Source organism: Pezoporus occidentalis, unplaced genomic scaffold (assembly GCF_034315485.1).
Source record: "Pezoporus occidentalis ecotype Australia unplaced genomic scaffold, CSIRO_AGI_Poc_V1 ctg60, whole genome shotgun sequence".
Taxonomy (NCBI): Eukaryota; Metazoa; Chordata; class Aves; order Psittaciformes; family Psittacidae; genus Pezoporus; species Pezoporus occidentalis.
In genome coordinates, this window is record NW_026915944.1 from 1,978,420 (window position 1) to 2,000,000 (window position 21,581).

Genomic DNA, 21,581 nt, shown 5'->3' on the forward strand with positions numbered 1-21,581 from the left:
CCAGACTGAATTCCATCACACTCAGATTACAAGGAACAACAGCAGCAATCACAGATCCTTTTTGAGCTCAATGTCCATTTGGTTTTAAAGCATTTATTAAAACAATTATTCTTTCCCTGGTTAACAGTAGTAACCCCAGCACCAGTGGTATTGTGCAGCTGGAGCACCCTGCCTGCTGCAGGAGCAAGAGCAAACACCTGGATTTTGAATCAACTGTCATGGAAATGTCTGGGGCTTAGCATTATCCTCATGTGCTTCCAGGCACACCTTCTGCACCACCTGTAGTGCTAAAAGCTACAAGATTTGCTCTGCTACTTCCTCGGTGATTTGCAACGCCCAGGTACCATACAACTCAAACAGAGCGCGGCAATGCACATCTTCCACAGAGCAACAGGGCTCCCTGAGAAGTAATTCAGCTTAATGCTGATTGGAAGTATACCTCTGCTCTCATAAGGAACAATACAATAATTTCACCTTCGAGCCAAAATCACCTGCTGTACTTATCCTTGTTCTCCCCATCCAGAAAAGTATTGAGGACTTTAAACTCCAGTAGATCTCGGCAACACACTTTTTCCCCCTCGCCTCCCCAGGACTAACATTATTCTACAAATAAACAAACTAAACAATTACAACAGGAATGCTAAGGCATTCAGCAAATGTTCAATATTAGAGGTACTTAAATATTTATTCCTGAAGCTAGACTGGAGCTCACAGTGTGCATTTAAAAAAAAAAAAATAATTATTTGCATTACAAAGCACCTGGGAACCTAGTCACAAATAGGACCCTATACAAACACTGAGCAAAAAAGTCTCTGAAAAGCTTTTATGCTAAAAACTACTGAGCAGTAATTTCAACTACTTGTTATTTCCTTTCCAAGGCTGAGCTCCTAGTGTTCAGCTGAAGAGACAGTAAATATAGTCTTACTCTGAGAACTCTATACACAAATTAAAAGCACAAGGAGTCTTGTGCATCACTGGCCAGCTCTTACCTATCAAAATTCCTCATTGTTTCATATGAAACAGCAAAGCAGAGACCATTTGTAATGTTCTTTTGGCAAACAAATTGCAATCATAACACTGTGTCTGTATTTTACATATATATGAAAAAACCTTGGTTTAGGAATTTGAACACTAGATCAATTTTTTTTTTTTTAAACCTTTTAGTTCCAAAGATGGCATGAACTGGTATGTTTTGCCACTGAGTATGTATCTATCTGTTGCAACATTGTGTTTACTTATGAAACACTCTAGGTCATGCTGGTGATTAACCATTTTTTGTTACCTCTGAATAATAATTAAACCCAAATATGCTATATACTAGAGAGAAGGACATACACAAAGGTAAAGCATGAAGCACATACTGCTGTCTGTGCCCCCAACCCTAAATCATGCAAGTTTCAGTTTATGCTGGATTAGTAAAAAAATGATAATGGAGATAACAGGTTGGAAATGTAAAAAACACTTATACAAAATAAATCTCAAGATGTGTGTGCACTGTCTTTCCATAATTGTGTAGATCATTTAAAAATATAAATACAAAAATGTATCCCAGCTTCTGCAGTTCTAAAGAAACAACCTGTGACCAATAAATCAGAAAGCTGGGTATCTTCTGCTTACTATCTTAGTCTGCCAAACAATTATGCAATGAAATGTTCTAATTGCACTTTGATTTTAAAGTTAAAATACATTTCCATGATTCCAGTGGATCTTTACAACTCCATTTAATATTTGCCAATGAAGCAAATGAGCTGCAAGTAACATTCACAGATGGTTCATGTTTTCCATTAACTCTGCAAGCTAAATTTTTTTTTGTTTACAAAAAGAAAAAAAAGAAAAATAAATGCTTTGGAAAACTACCATGAACAGGAGGCTTCCCCAGATCGGTAAGCAGCAGTCTGAATGCCTCTTAACACCTACAGGTTGATGCTCATCACTAACATAACACACATTTTTCTTAAGGGGTAAACAAAACCTTGGTCAGGTGAGGAGGTTTATAAGAAACACATGTTACTTTCTAAGCCTGAAATTTGGAGTGCAACTGGATTACTTCTAGGTTAATGAACCAGAGCACTTCAGAGTAACCTGCTAAGGGAGAGACAAAGCTAGTTTCCCACATGCTCATGCTGTCTTTGGGATTTGCTCCTACAATCTGCTTGAGATTAGGGAAGCATTTCTCCCAGGGTTGTCTGTTTCTGGTTTTATAAGAATAATTATATCAGCATAAATCCAGAGTTGTCAGCTCAGAAATGTTGTAAAAGAAATGTTTCAAATAAAAACGCCTGTCTTTACCTTTCTCCAATTAGTTTCTACTACTTTTATTATTTTTTTTTTATTTATACAGCAAGGTTTCAGTGCTTCAGTATTTGAAGTGGCATCATTCTGACATACTAACCAGTTTAAATTATATTGACCCAGGGTTCCCACAGCAGCTGTTGATTGATCACAGTGTGAATTGAGCAGAAAAGGAGAAGAAAGGTCAATACAATTATGATCTTTAAAGCTGTACTTTTGTTCCAGTGCCTACCCTATATGGCAATGCAGTCTCCAGCCCCTTTTTATAGTGCTATTAGAAAGTGGCAAAATACACAGAAATGCAAATACAACTTTCTTATGCGAGAGAGAAAAGTTGAAGAACATTAACAGAACTGCATGTATGTTGTGTTAATGCCTGACTGTCAAGAAGTCAGCAGTACTGACCTGCTCAGTTTTACAGCTTATGCTCCAATATTAACACAATGAAGTGAATTAATGGTTTTTTGTGTCATCCAACTTCCTATTTTTGTCCTATATATATATATATATATATATATATATATATAAAAAAAAAAGGCCGGGAGAGAGGAAGCAGATTTGATGCATGCACATTTTTAGGGAAGGGTAGGATAAAGTCTTACTGCCAAACTGAGAGTGCTGGACTTCCATTCCAGTGTGGGGAACCTGGCCTTCTGCTGTGGGGCTCCAAAGTTAAGCTTTAAAAAGTCATTCTTCCCAGTAGTTCGCTCACTTTGAAGCAATAGCTATATACAAGCAGAACTAACAGTTCTGCATCACAGAACACTTAAGCTGTAATATAACAAGCAAGAACATCATGATGGTTGTTTACCACTAATGCAAACTGCTGTTGAAGTGCTGTATTGCTGAATATTCACTCTGGTTGGGTAAGTTCCCTCTACATTTGATTAAAGTTAATGGTCACCAATTAAGCTTCCTTACACAAAACTGAAGCCTTTTTTGGCTAGAAGTGATTGTATTTTTCAACATTATTTATGTTTGAAGTTATCACTGACATCTTACGCAAAAGAAAGAAAATAAAAGGTAACTGCTTCTGTGATCACAGGAGCTAATTTCCTGTTTGCAAAAGCTCTGATTCCAATATGCAAACTCCCAGTTTCTGCAGAGTAAGCCTAATTTGGGGGATGTATAAGAATTAGGCAGCACAAGTGCAGCATGTTCAGCCAATACATCTTGGAATTAAATCTGTGTAGGTACACATGCTTTCTGAAAGCACCAGGCTCACAACAACAGTTTTAAGAGCACAGTGGTCCTAACCTAGCTCCTGTACATTTAAAAATCCTACACATGATAAAGTACTTAAAATTCACCCCACAAACATTTCTGGAACAAGAGGTGGACATAAACCCTCAAATGCAGACACTCTTAAACACAGAAGCAGCATAAATTTTGCAGTTTTTCTACACTCTATTTCAGTATCTGTGCAGATACTCCTTCTGTTCAAACAAAACACGTGCGATGAAACCGCAAAACTTCATTAAGAAATACTAGTTCCTGAAGTATTGCATCACTTCAGACAATTGAAAATCACAGCAACTCAGAGATTGTCTATTATTTTTCCTCCTAAACGCTGTATGAAGAACTGTGAAGACACACTGCCTGATGATCATACAGTCTGTTCCCAAATCATTCTGGAGGCACAGTAACTTAAAAGCTTATTTTCATGCTGTGTTGATAGGCCTATCTGAATATGAAGCACTTACTTACACTGTGATGGCTTACACAGAAAGTATATATTTGTGTTGATTTCATCATGTTTCCCATCCATTCTTCCTGTATCTGTTGCCTATAAGTGATGATCACCTTCCATTAACAGAGAAAGAGAGGCCAGGATTAGTGAAGACCAGCAGAGAATGAGCCTCTTCTGGAGCACACTTATGGCCAGATTGCTTAGACTGTAGTCTAACGTTTCTGTAGAAAATGTCTAATATAATATAGACATCCTTTCTACTTCTGTTGTTAGCATTACTTTCAGTAATTGTGACTAGGTATAAACTGAAAGACACAAACATTAAAGGACAAACCCCAGCTGCTACTACTGAATTAGAAAGGAGATTAAGATCCACTCAAATACAGACAGAGCAAGCAGACTGGCAGTTTGGAGGGAATTTTCAAGCCTTTCAATCCATTGGGGTGCAGGTATGCACATGCACACATGTGCTCCTCTTTCTTCTGAGGGCAGCAGCTCCTCTATGGGTATTTTCTTTGCAAGCTTGCACCTCTGTTGGTGGCTGTAGGACTGTGCTTCACAAATTAGGAACTTTTCTCCTAATACAGGGACACAGCTGACCTTCTTTAGTGCCCCCTTCTCCCTCTGAGTTCATAGCTTTTTGGCTTTGACCTCACTGCCCTCTTAAACAACTTTAGTGAAGTAGAGCCTGCTTAATTGGTACCTCCCCGTGAAAGCACAAAAAGCCAGTTAAGTGACATGCTCCAGTTTATGTGGGCTCTTGAGCCAAAGTAGCACATTCAATTCCTAACATGGAAATGTGAGCTATTAAGTGACTAAAACTACTTGGGTATAGCACTATTTTAATAACAAGCATATTGCAAGAGCCAGATATTAAGAGCTGGGTTAAGTGCTAGTTGCCTGTCTAGCATTGGCAGCTCTGCTGTACTGCTAGGCAAGGACCAGCACAAACAATAAAACTTCTTCATTGCAGCTGATCCAAGTAGGCATCTTCTGACAGGGTCTCATGTCTGGGCACAGTGTACAGCAGAGCTGCATGAGGCACAGATACCGCATACCCTTCAAATCCTACTTATATCCTGGCTAAGAGTTTGCTTTGTGCCCTGTGCTCCTCATCTCTGCTTTTGAGGGGTATGCTGCAGCATTGTGCTTTACTGGCAGCTAACAATGTATAAACAGACCACCTATTTTTAAGTCCTAAAGGTATATCTACAGTCTCATATGCCCTTTTTCCAAGTATTCTTGGAAATTCACAAACACTGTTTGCATTTATCTTCTAATTTATATAAGCCTTACACACCAGTAGTGTTGAGTAAATTGCTTAAAACCCAACAATCCCCAGCTAAACACCTTCTTTATTTCTCACCTAGATTAACTTTCCTCAGCCCATAGCCTTCCTGTTCCCTGTCTCACAACCCTTTTCCCTCTTTCTCCAGACAAATCTGTCATATTTCATGATACCCACTCTTCTGAAAGTGCCGCTGCACCAACACCAGGTGTCCCCTTTGAAGCAGCATGACGTGGGTCACCTCCAGACCCCACCCAGATGCTCTCTCACTCCCCAGATTTTTTTAACTTGCCCCTACAACTGTTGAAAAGCAAAACAAACACAGGGCTGTTTGCACTAAGCAGCACTCACCCATGTGTTTGTTTTCTTAGGTACAGCACTAATGTTTTTCTCCCAAAAAAGAAAAAAGCATCCTGAGTCCAACAGTTTCCTCAGGCCTGAGAAATGGCCTTACAGCCACTGCACTGCTCACAGGAGCAGAAACACTGCTGCCCCAGTAAACCCTCCCCTTAAGGCCCTGGTCCTCAGAAGCAGCTTTGCTTCTTTAGGGGATCCACCCTGAAAAGCACCTAGCAGTTGGAAATGGGTGTAGCTACTTTCAGGTTTTATCTTACTGCCTGGCCAATAGCAGAATGTCCCCTGTTATGGGAGGAAAAACTTCAAAACAAGCACCAGGAAAAAAGAGAAAATACAAGACTGCTTGAAAAATGCTTATTTTACTATTTTAAAATAATTGGGAAATAAACCTCCTTTGCATGTAGCATAAGCCCAATTCCACTAAAAGACAGTGTCCAGGTGTTTCAATTTATATCATTACAAGTGTATCCATTCAGCTGGATAGGTAAAGGAATTCTCTGATTTACTGTCACTGTAAAAATAAAACAAAACAAAAGAAAAAAAAAATAAAGGCAGCTCATTCTGCCTGAGTGATAGTCTGTGACTACAAACATTTTTGGTTATTGCATTTTACATGAATATGTCAATGTTTTTACCATATAACTAAAGAGCATGCCCAAAATGTGAGACACACTATAACAAAGCATATATACACAAGAGCTCCTTAAGTACTGAGGACTTGGCTGAAGAGCTTTTGAGTTTAAAGGAATATACTTTTCTATAAGGCAGCTGCAGAAAATCAGCTGGTGACCTGCTTCTGATATACAGTGCTGTATTACCCAGCATCATTTAAAGGACCACACAATTGAAATAAGGAAGTGGGGGACAGGAGTGTATGATAATACCTATGACTGAGCCAGACAAACCACACAGGAATTATTTTTTTTATTTTGTTATTGCTAAGCCTGTTTAAAAACCAAAATAAATCTAAGCCTCCCAGCTCCGAAGGTTGAATGTTTAGTTTAAAGCAGTGAAATGTTCTATTTCTGGGCTGTCTTTTCAATAGCAGTTACTGAACCATAGTTTCTCTGGGGAAAATTTCTTTTGTAGTGCACATGGGCTTGGAAACAGCATACAGGTGGTATTTCTTCAAAGGCCCAAGAGGTACAATTTCTGTTAGCAAGACCTCGCTCTATTTAGGAGGCTGGGCCATGATTTGTGCGTGTGCAGGATGGCAAGAATTAAAGTTTCTTAATTTATAAATTTTGTTGTAGGCCTTTCTGCAGGAAAAGACATTTTTACCTTTTATTTCCGAGGTAGGGAGAGGACAGCTTTGTTGACCCTTCTTTATAGTGTAAGTGTTGTAGACGGCAGAAGAACCTCTGTTACTTTTTTAGATCTTGAAATGTTGCTGGTGTAAGTGGATTTGCAAAAGCTTGGGAAAACATAGTGACATTCAAGCAGGCAAATACAAGTTTGCTTTTCCTGTGCTATAATAGCAAAGGACATTTATCTGCAAGAGTTAACATTGATATTTTAATATTTTGTATACTGTAAATGCCATTAAGGTAGGTTGGCATAGGAGAGGAATATGTACTCCTGGAGCTGTTGGCTGTGTTGATGCAGTTACTGCAGGCCTAATCCTGCTGCTTCTCCATCAACAGCATAGCCTTGCTTTCTAATATTGTGCAAGACTGTCTCAGCCCAGATGACAGAGAAGCTGCTCCATGTCTCCTCCAAGAAGAAAGCTAATCTGTAGCATACCTGTTTGACAGTATTGGTTAAAAAAAAAGAGTTGGTACTTTTAACTGGGATTGTTTTAAATTGGCCTGTAGCCAAGGGAGCCAGCAGTGCTGAGGCTAAATCGCCCTCATTGGAAATGACAACTATTAGGTATACTGAGCTGTACTTATCTGAAGTCAATGGCCAAACAAATCCAGGTTTGTTAAAGTGGGAGATTTCCTAGATATACCAGGTCCTATGAGCAAAGAATCACAGCTAAATGTCACAGAAACTGTGTAAAATGTATTTTGCTGACTGTCCTTGGCCCTTACTGACTAAATTCAACCCAATGTGGGGTGGGGAGAAGAGCCCAGTATCTGTATTTGAGGCAAATGAATGAAAAGCAGTGCCTCTTTCATAGCCAGGAATTTTGTAACTTACGAATCAGGGTATTATAACCAGCTTAGACCAGACAAGAAGAATTGTTCAATCTGAATTCTTACTAAATTAGGTGCTTAAGAAGTACAGGGAAAGCAACATGTTAGGAGACCCAGATTCAAGCCTGTGATTCCCCTATAGCCTCTTTTTTTAATTTTTCATATTTAAAGTACTTAATTAATCTATACAGAGTTTTTAATACAATACAGTTGATTAACGGTAGTAATTTCAGTGCCTTTTTAATATAACAAATCTCTTCTGAGAAATATTCCCAGTTAATGATCTGTGTCATTTTTTAAAGTTTGCCTTCTGACTAATTTTAGTGGAAATATCATTAAATTCTTCATTATACTTATTCATAGCAAGGACTGAATTGGATTTTAGATGTGATGATTTTGCCATAATAAAGACCTACAGCTCTCAAAACACACTGTTCTGTCTGCTTTTTGAGCTTTAATATGAAGTTTTGGAACTAAGAGTAGCTTCAAAATAAAAAGATGGGGAGGATGTGAGGTTTCGGTGACACTTTGTGGCCAGCTGAGCTTCGCAGGAAGATGCCTTGAAGTGCTGGTCCACAGCGCCTCTCTCCACACCTCTGCAAAATCTCCTGCCCTTCCCAGCACTCTTCCACAGCTCATTTCATTCCTTGCATTGCAGCATCCCACTCCGCACGAATATCAGTACCATTGTGTTGAGGTTGAGCTGTGGATCTCTGGCAGTGACAGGATGGAGACAAGAAAGTCACCTCTTCTATGGGGTGAGTGGTTGTGCGGACATTTCTCTGCCCTTTTCCCACAGCCAAATCATTAAATGTCTCTTCTCTCCTTTTCTGCTTCACATGCAGGGATAAGTTTGCTGTGTCCTGTCTCATTAACCAGTGGAGAAGGGTCATTTCTCCAGCATGTCCCACACAGCTGAGGTTCCTTGTGGTGCTTGTGCCAGCCAAGGGCTGACTGGCACAAGACATCCCAAAGTGCTTAAAAGTGGAGATTAAGAATCACATCCCACTGACACCCCAGGCGATGAGCACAGTGAGTTTGGCTGTTGCCTGTGTAAAGACATTGCCTGGGCCCCCTACTTTTACTGGAGGACTGAAATAACAGCTGATTTGAGAGTGAAGGGGTGGGCAATCATGAGGAACTTTTATCAGCTACCTATCTCGTAAGCTGATCAATTTTTATCTGTACATTTGGCTCAGAAACAAGGCAAAAATACCCATATTTCAACCATATATTTTTATAACAACGTTGCTTTGATCAAGTCTCCTGTAAATAAACATGATGTAAATATTGGTCTCTGTTTTTTAGCAGAAGTGCTATGGGGTTTAATTTCTGTACACAGAGCATTTTCTTCTACTCCTGAGTGAAGCAAACCCTGGGACAAGTGGGTGATTGTGCCAAGGATGAATGCAGCACAGGCAATGGCAATGGCAGGTGGCAGTGCCAGGTGCACCATCATGTGAGCTCCACCAAAACAGACAAAGCATTGACCTTGGTGATACGAACAGTAGTGCATTTTACCCATGCCTCTGGTCCTGCAGGGTCCCACAGCTTTTCCTGAAGGAAGGCAGAGGAGAGACATTCTGCACTGTCAGCTGCCATGTGGGATGCAATTTGGCACCCATGCTCCCCCTCCCCATGCCAGGAAAGACATCCATGTCCCCAGGCATCACCTGCCTTGGCTTGCTGTACATTTCATTTAAGGGCTCTCCTCCTCTCCCTGTTTACTTCTGATTTTTCATTCCTGGCCTCTTTTTCAAGGCTCAGGGAACTCCTGCCGAGGGGAAGCTGGGCACAGAGGGTAGGATGGGTTGCTCAGGTTCAGCTTAAAACCACTGTAGATCTGCTGAATGTGCCATTTTGGCCTCCCTCACTTGGCACAGGTCAAACCCGAGAGGTCTTGCACCCTATGTTAAGCAAACTACATTGTAAATGGAGAGTAAGCTGGGCCAGAGTTCAAAAGACGTCAGGAATTCCTGACAAACGGACAGTGCACTGTGCCTATGCACAGGCACGCATGAGCCCAACTGTGTGGCAAATGTATCTGTGTTGTCTGGTGTGAACATACACCATCACCACATGCAAGATGCATTTCTTCACGTGTAAAATATCAAGCATATTTATGCATCTTCCTTTACTTATTTTCACTCTACTGGACATAGCATAATGTTTTCCTCATCATTGTATTAGACCTTGAATTAAGGGAAGTTCCTTATGAGGGGGTGAGGGTTTGGTTGGTTGGTTTCTTTTAATTGCCACTTTTAAATTCTACTGAAACAACAAGTAAACAAATAAAAAATTCATTAGAGAGAGGCAGCTCAACTTAGATGAAAGTTTTATAGCATATAGCTCTGCTTTCAAAAGCAGAAAATCCAGTCACCGGGTCATTAGCACAGCATGCAGCACCGCAGAAATGAGGAACATTAGAACTTGAGTCGTTTGCAAGATTTACTAATATTTCAGTGTCTTAACAGCAATGTTTCAGACTAAAAGCTTCCCAAAAGGCACTTAAACATTTAAAATACCAGATCCAAATGGCTAAGGATGCATTTACTCATTATAAGCATATTTAAAACAATGCATTTGGGCTTGTGACGACTTTGGGGCTACTGTGGGAAGGCAGGGCGACGGCATGACAAATACTCATTCCTTATTTCACCCCTTTGCAAGGGCAGTCAGAGCGTATCTGCTCTTGAGCATGTGTGGAATGACTACTACAGTGCCAGAGGTGCTCATGGGAGTCATTGCATGTACAGATTACATTTTAGTGTTAGACTGTGAAGATTCCCCTGAAGAAGCTAACTCTGATTATGATCCTGGCTTGATAGCTTTGCTTCTTTGAACATGTCAAGTTAATTTCATGCTGAATAAGGAAAAAACTTATGCCTGTCACAGTGCTGTATATCAGTCAGGGGCTAAGAACAAAGGCTGTAAAACCCAACTGACTAGGTTTGCCACATGGCTAGTGAAATACAAGTGCCTTTATGCTTTTCACAGCCCAGATGAATTTCCCTTTGGAAAAGGAGGTGGCTACAGTGTGGTCTCCATTAGCATGTAAAATAGCTTTGCTCTTCAGCACTGGTCAAGAGACTGTGGGTAGAATGTCTCCACAAGTGTGTTCAGGGCTGCTCCTTTGCACATCTGTTCCCTTTCCCCAGGTCTCTCTTGAAAGCTAGCTATTGAAGTTAGTTAAAATTGTGCCCAAAGGGACTCTTCCCATCTGCATGGCCCATCTTGAGGCTTTTTTCAGTTCTGTATGTAGATCTTTGGGAGAAGAGAGTGAGTCACTCTCCATTCCCCATTGCACAGAAGGTCTAATCAAAGACTGGCATCAGTGATAGGAGAGGAATAGCTATAAACACTTTGGGCTGGACTATGCCTTACTAATTTACCGGCACAGCTTGTGAAGAATTGCCAGGACTCTCTTCATGGTTCAGCAGTTGTGACTGTGGCCTTACATCCAGAAAAGACAAAGGCGTCAGGTTGTGCTGAAGCCCCTACAGGTATTAAGCCCATGCAGCCCATGCCTACGCACTACATGGCTAAGCAAGTGGTGCCACTCATCTGTATCGCACAACATAGCTTGGCATTCCTATCTCAGGCACCACATGGTGATGTCTTGATCATGAGATGGTTGTGTTTGTGTGGTTTATATTATGTATTTATTATTTGATTGTGTTCATTACTGTTCTTCTTAAGCAATGATCCATCAGCCAGAGGCTTCATTTCCATCCTAGTCTGGTTCATGTCCCCCACGTAACCCAGGGAAAGGCTGGAGCAATTCTAGGGTGAGTTTAATTGGTACTAATCTGCAGCTTCCCAAAGCCCATTTGCCATAATAACTGATTCCTTTCCTGTCAAGTGCCTAGAAAGGTGAGAAGAAGAAGGAGGAGGAGGGGTGGAAAGGAGAAGAGCTGTTGATTCTTCTGCTTTGGTGGAGTTTTCAACCAAATAATAAATACTTTCAGTGACTTCAAAACTCTTCTTTTTAGCAATGAAGCTGCAAAGTGTTAGTTTGATGGCTCCTTAGGTCAATGAAAGGCAAATGTCAAGGACCAAAATAATACTAGAATATGACACTTGAAAAGTACACACAGCTGACCCAAACCAGCCTTTTACTTGGCTCATTCTAAAATCCTGGAATTCTAGCTTCCTAGTAAAAAAATTTACCTCTAATTTTGAAAAATGTGTCAATTTGCTTCTAGACATCCATTCCTGAGTCTACAGAAAGCAAGTTGCTTTAGAAAATTATATGCTCTGGGCTAAGCCCTGCAAATAAACACACACACACAAAATCAAAATTAAGCCATTGTCTCTTCTGTGGTTAAAATACACTATCGATATTGTTGCATGTTTGTGCTTACAGAAAAGATAACAGAAAAGTTTCTCTTCCAGTGCTGTCTGGTTTTCTGCAGAATGATCACAAGCACCAGAGATCTCATGACTATTCCTTTTCGCAGCCTTATTTAAAATTCCTAGGGCCTGCTCACTCAGCAAACCATCTTCCTCACTGTTAAGTTCCCTCTGCAAACATGCATTACCACCAACAAATTTTTCTCTTTTTCTTCCTTTTTTCTCTCTTTAAATCTAATTCTGGCAATGAGTACAAAGAATGTGATCCAGATTACCTGGGTAACAACACAGTATATCATCTACCTTTTGTAGTACAGCTTCTTGTCCACTGAAGAAGAGCAAAGGGAAGTGAGTTTTGGCATAAAACCAGCAAAGTTAGTATGCATGTATTCTTTTACAATATTGATACAGAGGCAGGCGATACTCATGCAAAAAGCCCCAGTAAGGCTCAGCATCACAGATTTTTGGTGCATGGCAGAGAAAAAGAGCAGTAAGCTGCTAAAGCTAGTTGACAAAAGAGGTAATTGTGTCCTTTCTGATTTTAACAAGGGACAGAAACCACACACTCTAAAAATAATCGGCAATTTTTTGTGTGATGTAGAATTTAGTCACTCTTATGTGCAATGAAATGGTTGTTCTTCACAAAACTATAAAAAGATGCAACATGTAAGGTTTAGAAAATTTCAAGCAAAATATATTTATTAACAGATGCTTCTACTAACTAACTGTGGCTATTACACTAGAAAATACTATTCAGATTTTTAAATCATCACATTTAAGTGAATATATTTATGTAAAAATATTCTAGCAGTCTACCAAATCTTCATAAAATACAGTTCATATGAAATGCTCTCATAATGATCAAGTTAAGGTCTTCATTTCTCTTTCATCTAATTTGTAAACAAAAAAAGACCTGTTCCATGTTGTCTCTTTTAATTATGAGCAGAATGAAATTTAAGTTCAAGAATTAAATTAGAATGGCGAAGAACTTTCAGATTTGTGGAAAAAGTGCAGAAAAAAGAACTAAAAACTATTATTCGTCAAAGGTCTAGGCAAATATGTCTCCTAAAATTGGACCGTAACTCCTTAGGTGACTTCAGTCTCTTAAAATCCTGAGTGTGCTTTGTACAAAACAACTTGAAAACACCTGAAGATTCACATTAAAATACAGCAACCAATTTGGGGAGCTTTGTATAATCCTATCTGAAGATTATTGTGTGATAGAAATATTATGAAGATCTCCCACTGTATTTAGGCAGAGCAATGCTAACCATGATATCTGATGGTATTTAATTCCTTCTGATATTCAGCAAGGGGAAGATACTTGATTTTCACTTTCACAAATTTCCAGTTGTCTTATAATAATTTTACTGGGGATTTGCTTCTTAGAGTGTTCCAACAATGACACTGTATTTTCCTGTCCCAAATCCTATGATGGGCTTAACACAGGTATAAAATTCTGCACAGTGGTGCCAGGATCAGGCTGACTAAATGACAAAAAGATGGACAACTGAATGAGAGCACAAATTCACATGTATCTCCCTTATTTTAGCACTGGGCAAAAAGATTTCTCTACTGACTTCTCCTTCAACCTACTGAGAATAAAGCTATAAAATATTATCAAAAAGTAGGCCATGTTGCTCTGCTTATCATATTTATATTGACACTTCCCATTTTCCAAAAGTAAGAGATTTCAGAGTGGATTCAGACTGCATTCAGAGTGGATGAATGGTGGTACAGCATACTATATTGATGACTGCTTTCCTCTTCATCTTAGTACACAAATTACGTCCTTGCACACCTAGGGATATAGATATCCTTATTGTAGGAAACGGGACAAAGTTGTCTAAATATAGGGGGAAATGTCCAATCTTTATAGCACAGCCTAATAGTGGGTCATGTTAAAAAAAATTTAAAAAAAGACATCTATCATGTCTAGAGACATCCCAATAGGAATTGCTTATCTCTCCAGCAGAATTTACTAACTTCAGCAAAATGCATATTTCTCTCTCTCTTCTCAGTATATGAGAACTTGCCAATAAAAGCTGCTTTTCAGCTTCCCAGTTAAATTTTATTTTTGCTTCTTGCTTACCATTTTTCCTGAAAAAAGCTTTACTTTGTAACTGGGGAGCAATGGGACTCCATATCTTTCAAGTCTGTGACGAGACCTCAGTTATACAGTTTATCAGCTGAATCTTGTAAATAAACAATGTCTGTCCCCAGGCCATCACTCTTCTCAAACAATAAAAAGTTGGATCATTGCCTTTCTGGGTGAACATCAAAAGTTGTGTCCAAGAAGATGTGAAACAACTTCTAGAAGAATAAAGGTGAGGACTCAGAGATAGATACTCAAGAGTTGCAAGTGCAACTGCTCACTTCACAAGAAGGGTGCCAATTCTGTGGGTGGCAAAACCAGAGGTGGGGGTGTTACAGCCATGATCTTCCATACTTTCTCAAGCACTGCAGAGCTAAGATTCTCACGACTCTTTTCAACATTTGACAGATATTTTTCTGTAAACCAGGGACCTCACGAACTTGAATCCGTTTTAATACCCCTGGTAAAACCTCCCTCCTAGTAATAATGTTCTGGTTTCTGCTTTATAAACCACCAGAAAATCTGTATCTTTCACATTAATTCAGTTGCAAATGCCTTGAAGTGAATATCCTTGTAGAAAATTTATGTGTGGTTATAAGTTGTCAGCCTTAGAAACTCTTATTTTGGAGACCTAGACCAAAGGGCAGGTCTCCAAACCTTTCATTTAAAACAAAGAAGTGCTCTGCTGGCAGTTATCATGGATGTCTAGAGTGGACTTTTCTTTCCTACAATGGAAGTGCAACACAGTTTCTAGTTCAGTAGTTATTGTGATCTCTTCCTACCTCTCCCTTTCCATTGTTATGCAATAACTTCCTTTTGCTAGAAAGCAACAACAAAAATGAGGTTGTGTCCCCCATTGGGGGTCTTGAAACTCTTTGGCCTCTGTCATGACAACCATGCACACAACAATGTTCAAAGCATTCATAATCTTCCTTAGAATAGGACTCAAACTCCTGAATAAATCAGGAAATATTTTTAGTGGAAGAGTTTTCCCTAAATTACATTTATGCAACTTGTTATTACATTTCACATGAAGTGTCAGAGAGGATTATGGGAAATAGGATAGCACCTACTGTAGGTATCTATTTCCCATAGAAATCATTAGGGCAACTTTATTAGCCCATCATGGTTGTAAATAATGAATTCAATTCAATATTTGGGATTACCTGTGGTTTAAATTGGTACTGATCTTAGCCTAATGTTTCCAATTTCAGGAATTGAAACACATTATTATATGCCTCTGCCAGCATGCAAAATGTTAATCTTGATAGATTACATTAATCTTTATAGCACTTTTTTGCTCTACTTATATTTCAGGATCTTAACTCCTCAACATAAGGATGCTTTAGCTCTTTATATTGAGAAGACTGCACATTTATTTTAATTGGATAACTGAGCTTTTCTGCTTACTGAGCTGTCTGCCTGACATTTGCAAAATGCAGCTTTTTTTCCCCTCAACATAACCTAACTGTTCATTTTATAAGTCCTGTCATCTAAAATGCAGAACCTAATCCTTAATTAGTTGTCATATTTGTTTAGTTGTTATACATCATCCACTAGACTGAACTGTTCGGTTTACTGTCCTTTCATAAAGTCCATTAAATGATTATTTTTGCATTCACTTATGTTTTATTTAACAGTTTTTCTATGTCCTGAACTCCTGGCTTAAGGCCTTTTGCTAAAGAATAGAATCAATAAATTGGTCAGGAGTGCAGGCTGCCCAAGCAGTGCATGGGTAAATCACAGCTAACGGAAAGCAAATTAAACCCAGCCAAAAGCAGGGTGGAGAAGCAGTATGGAGTGCTGTAAAGTACCCTAAACACAATGAGGTTTTTTCCAGTTTGGATTTTTCAGCTGTAAATCTCTTTTGGAATCAGGGATCTACAAGACAACCTGTCTCATGGGAAAGTGAAGGGACACTTCACTGTCATCCAGTCCCTGTAAAGCAACCAATGGTGTCATGGAGGAATGTGTTTTTCACTCTGACTGATGTGAACAGGGACTGGAATCCAGGGCAGAGTTCAACCAACACACTACAGATAACCAACTCAGTAAGTGCTCTTAATGACTAATTATTTAAATAAAATGGGAGGTCTGTAACAGAACTGGGAATGACCTGACCCAATCTATAAATGGCAGCTACATATAGAAAAAAAACATTCCTGTGCTAGAGTTGAGCCAAGAGAAGATTTTTTGAACTATCATCTCCCACAGTTATTTGTGAGTGCTTTGAACATGGTTTCAGTGGGCAATGCAATTACCCCTACTTCCACTTTCACCCATAACTCTTAATCTTAGGACCCCTACCTAACTGGGTACTGCAAACCACATACACCAAAACTGCCTACCTTGTGTGCCCTGTTTAGTACATTTAGTAGGAATCTGAAAAGTTTGACAGCATCTACTATAAAGACCTAAACAACAGCTGAGCAGGAGCTCCTGGCCCTGAATACTGCCTGACTGGGCACCTAAACTGACACTAATGTTTCCCGGTACCTTCATAGATATAATTCAAAGTATCTGTTCTTTGCAAATGGGTAACCCACAAGTCTCACTGGTTTGCTACATAGCAGGGGTTGTGTCCTAGTCAACTAAAGGCAACGGTGAAATGCTCAGGAAGTCACATCACTGTGTCAACTGAACCACCATTGCATTTATCCTTCCTGTAGATACAAAAAATGTACTCACATACTACAATACAAACCAGCATGAAATAAAAGCCTTCTTTTCCATGAAAACAAGTACTAGCTCTTGGATCTAGAAGTACTTTTAATCTTTTTCCTCCATGTGCCAATCTCAGTCTTACCTCATTAAGAGAAAAATTCAAGCTGATGATATATTGGCATATACTACCTAGATGTTTTTCTGATCCTAGTCTCTGTCCATTGTGCTTTCTGTGAAGTGCTGCGAGACAATTACCGGTATGCAGAGCACTAGGGAAGTGCTGGAAAGGCATAAATGTTGCCAGAGAACAATTTTGCTTTCAGACAAAAAGCAAACATCTCTATTGCTGTATGAATCAGGTTACGTTGTTGTAAGGACTTAAGTTCCAGTCTGGTAAGACTTGGCATAAAGCTTGTGCTCTAGTGAGAGGTGACGCATATGCCCTTTAGGGATAAATGAAGCATTATGATGAACTTTCATAAGACTGGTAAGATGACTGCTTTTAGTGACACTTTCCTAAATTCTTCAAAGACCTCCCCAAGTCATTGTCTCCCTTCTGATCTCACCTCCCACTCCAATCTTCCCTTCCCACTGAAACAAGGTTGCTTTTTCTTTTTTTTTTTCTCTTCTTTTTTCTTATCTCTGCTCCACCTACAAGATGATATTTCAGCTCTACTTTAGAGAGGAAATCATTTGCACAGCCTTTTTTCCCTCATGCATCTGTACTGTAAAACTGAAAAAATGTGGCAATAAGAACATGTCAAACTTGCGAAATTCACTTGAGGTAAGAAACAACAATGTGGCACAACAGCAATTCAAACTGAACATAAAGTTCCCAGAAAGTTAAAGGAAATAAAATTCTAATTAAAATCTTTACATTTTATTCAAATAGGATGCTAATAAACAAACTCAATGCCTTAAAGATTATCAAGGACAGAGTAGTACAGGACGTGGTATAAAGGGACGGTTCTAAGACTTCCTGAAAAAATTCAATCTAATCTTTGCTAGACAATTTAAGCTGTATTAGAACTTTAAATAATTGGAAAAAAAATACCCCAAAAATCTTACTGTATTTTCCTTTTTCTCTTTTGGTTACATGATGCTTTGCTTATTCTGTGGCCAATTGTTCAATAAATACAAAGTTTTTATCCATTTAGCATCTCTTAGTTACTTAGTCAAGAAAGGAAGCACAACTGCACTAAATCATAAATAATGATACCAGACATAAGACAGACGAATCTAACCATGTGGAAATTATGTGGTGCTTCAGTTCTGTGTGTCCATCCCACTTGTATTTATCTGTTCACATGCTTCTCACCTTCCTGCAGCCCAAGTGTTACTCAGTATTACTACCCTGGTCACTTCATCCAGCCACCGAAGAAACCTCTGTTAATATATCTCATTTATGGTGTGGAGGAAAGTACACTGGTACATTTAGCGCTTGTATTTCATGTAAAGATATAAAGGAAGAATAACATGATACCTCCCTACCATGCCTAGCAAACATCACAGTTTCTTCTCTTTACCTTCCCAGAAGGATCCAAGTACCTTTTAGGGTAAAACTAGCTGCTAAACTGCAAAACGTGCAATATTTAATCCCTTACTTAATGTCTTCTCTTCCTGTGCTAAATGACAATATAAAAGGAACGCAGGTAGAACAGTGACATAATTCTGTTGACATGCAAGTGACGTGATTAATGGCACATTAAACTTATCAGCCTCATCATAATCTGCTGGACTGATGGGTAAGTCTAGACCTACAAGTCCATAGCTTGGATGACAAACCTGGAAGTGACAAGAAGGAGCCTATTAGAAGAGTTATCTTTCCTTCCTCCCCTGTACTTGAAGGTGCACAGAAATAGAAGCTGTCCATGAAAAAGACAGCTAGACGGAAGGCTAACTCCCATCTATCCACCACTGGAGAGAAGCAGTGCAGGCCCAGCTGAGAGCAGCACGCACATACTTACTAGTAACTGGCCCGCCCCGGTAACAGTGCTCCCAGATCAGCACTTGGCAGAGCAGCTACAGGCACATTTCTTCCCTCTGGGATTTTTGAGATCCTCTTTGATGAATATTGGGTATACATGCAGTCAGTTTGGAAGATGCCTTTTTTATTTCCTATGAACAAAACCCAATTCTCCCTCACATGCCATGAGGTTTTGCCTTAAAAGTACATCTGGTACTAGATTAACCTTGCTTTTCTCAGGAAGCAAAACTTTAACTCAGTCCTGTGCTGAATCTCATCGCTCTGGCCTCTGGCTGAAAAGCAGCAGCAGCCAAGCTTGGGCCTGCTGATGAGATTATTGCTCCCTCCAATACACACACACACACAGACACACACACAGAGCATCCCCTCTTCCTTGGCAGGAAAGCTGGCACACAGGGCAGGCACTAACCACCTCAGGCTGCTCTGCCCAGCCAGGCTCCCACACACCACCTCCAGGCAGTCAAAATTGCTGTGAACCTTGTCAATAGTCAATCGGTCTGTAAGCATATCGTGTGCAGTACAGATGGTGCAGCTGTCGACAGCTCTTCAACCAACACAGTAAAAAGAAAAGCAAAATGACTTTGAACACCAACGTATTTTTACCTTTTCAGACTAAGCTTTTATTTTGATATTACAAACCATTTTTCTTTATTCACAAATCACGGTTGTGATATAAACACTAATTTCTAAAGACAGATATACATATTTTCTGGGTTTGTAGGGTGTTTTTTAAATCTGTTTAGAAGTCACTATATTCCACATATGGTAGTAATAATTTTTTTCATAAGTCATATTATCAGTAGTTATTTATATAAGTGAAAACATTCCCAATATATATTGTAAAAAAATTTCAAATGCTTTTCTTACATAACTATTTCAGACATACATTTTAAAATGACTACTAGGAGTACTGTAGGAGCTTTATAAACAAAATATTTTCTAATATGGGCTGCACCCTCAACCTTTCAAGATTATTTTAATATACTAAAACGCCATATAATCATTTGGAGAGTGGGAGTTGTAAAGCTATCTCATGAAAAATAAAATTGCAAATAAATTCTGTTATTCCCCATGTTAGACATTTTGTGTGTGCAATTCCAAAAAAAAGATGTATCGTCCACACTTTGAATTGGAAGCCTAACATTTGGTAAACATTTTTCAAGTTGCTTTTATCGAGGTGTTTAAATGAAATATACCTTTTCTTTTTTTAATAGGAGGCTTGTTTTGTATATTTTATATCATAAATGTAGGGATTGAACTCTTAATAAATTTCAGTTCATTCCCTCACCAGTATAAATATATGTTACTGCCCCATTTCTCATTGATTAATATAGTCTCTTTCTCTCTCTGTTTCAGTTTTAAAGATAATTTATTTTTCATTCTTAGATATAAATGCTACAGAAACTTTGTTTTCAAATCTTGTGAAACTTTATTGATGGTTATTGTTCAACTGATCATACTGCATGCACATACGATGACAAAGAGAAAGCCTGATCACAAACACTTCTTTTAAAGCAGAGTTGTTATAGCAAGTTGGCAGGTTCACAGCGGTGAGTTGATAATTTACTAAGGTGCTTGCCGGTAGGCACGCACGTTACACATGAGGATATAACTATCTGCAGCAAACTGTAGCAAGACAGTTTTCTGCTTTATTTATTTAAATACAAAACCAAGAAGACCCGTGACAAACACCCCAACTTAGGTTAACTTGTAAACAGGACAACATGGAAAGAGTCCAAACATATGCACAGACAAACTGCAATTTTTCAACTATGCTTGAACCCGCCACCCGGGCATCTGCTGGGCTGCACCTCCTGAGAACAGGCAAGCAGCCTTCTCCAGGCGGTGCTCAGTCCCACGAAGGTCCCTCTTTTGTCCCAGTTGAAAAGTTGTCTTGGGCCCAATATTTAGCAAAATGGCCTTGGTTTGAAAATTAAATAGGGGCGAGTTGTCATGCCTTGAAAAATTGCAGATTGTTTACACGACACAGTCATGTTTCAAAAAGTACCAAGCTGATGAAAATACCATGATTATCTCTACTCAATGATTGCAATACTTGTAAAATGCTTATATAAATCTGAATATGATTATCATATAATTCCATAAAAATGATACGTCTGTCTCTAACAGTTGGTCTACTAGGCTAAATCTAAAGCATCATAGGCTGTGTATTTCTAGAACTTAACAACTCCACTGCACGGATGTAAATTTTATACATTTTTTTTTTTTACTGGTACAAAGAATTTAAGTTTTTATTACTTTCTTTTTTTGGAAAAAAAAGAAAAAAATAGAAACAGTGCTTTTATCACCTTTTATTATTGTTTTTCCCTCCCATAATATAAAAGTCAGCAATGATATCAATAATTTATTTTACTGGAAGAAATATAAAAAGAATGCTTGTTAATGGTCTAACTAGCAGTTTTTGCCTAAATAACTAGTTATTATGGTTAAATAGCTGAATACTGCCTGGTGGAATGCTTTAAAAGGGTGCCTTTGGACAGCTTTGAATCTGATTTTTATGTACAAGTGTCAAAAGAAGCACCCCTACTAAGAACATAACCTTTGGCTTTGAACAAACAGTGAATAATTTAAGACAGGTGATATATGATAGTTGGTGCAGTGGGGCCCCTTTTTGCTTCGTTAATTAATATTTTAGCCAAACCCCATTCCTGCGTCCCCAATTTCCTCCCACCCTCCCTCGCATAAACTAAAATAAA

General features: G+C 38.9%; 1 protein-coding gene and 1 long non-coding RNA gene across 36 annotated transcripts in view; one reads left to right on the top strand and one right to left on the bottom strand.

The window, feature by feature from the left end:
• The window catches only part of LOC134174456 (uncharacterized), a 131,753-nt gene that overhangs the window by 102,047 nt on the left and 8,125 nt on the right, over window positions 1-21,581 (top strand). The gene's annotated exons all lie outside the window — the stretch shown is intronic.
• RBFOX1 (RNA binding fox-1 homolog 1) overlaps window positions 19,459-21,581 on the bottom strand; it is a 1,275,045-nt gene continuing 1,272,922 nt past the window's right edge. For all 35 annotated transcript variants that reach the window (XM_062639409.1, XM_062639410.1, XM_062639411.1 and 32 more), the window contains one exon: window positions 19,459-21,581. This exon is cut by the window's right edge. The gene's annotated coding sequence lies outside the window, so the exon portion shown is untranslated.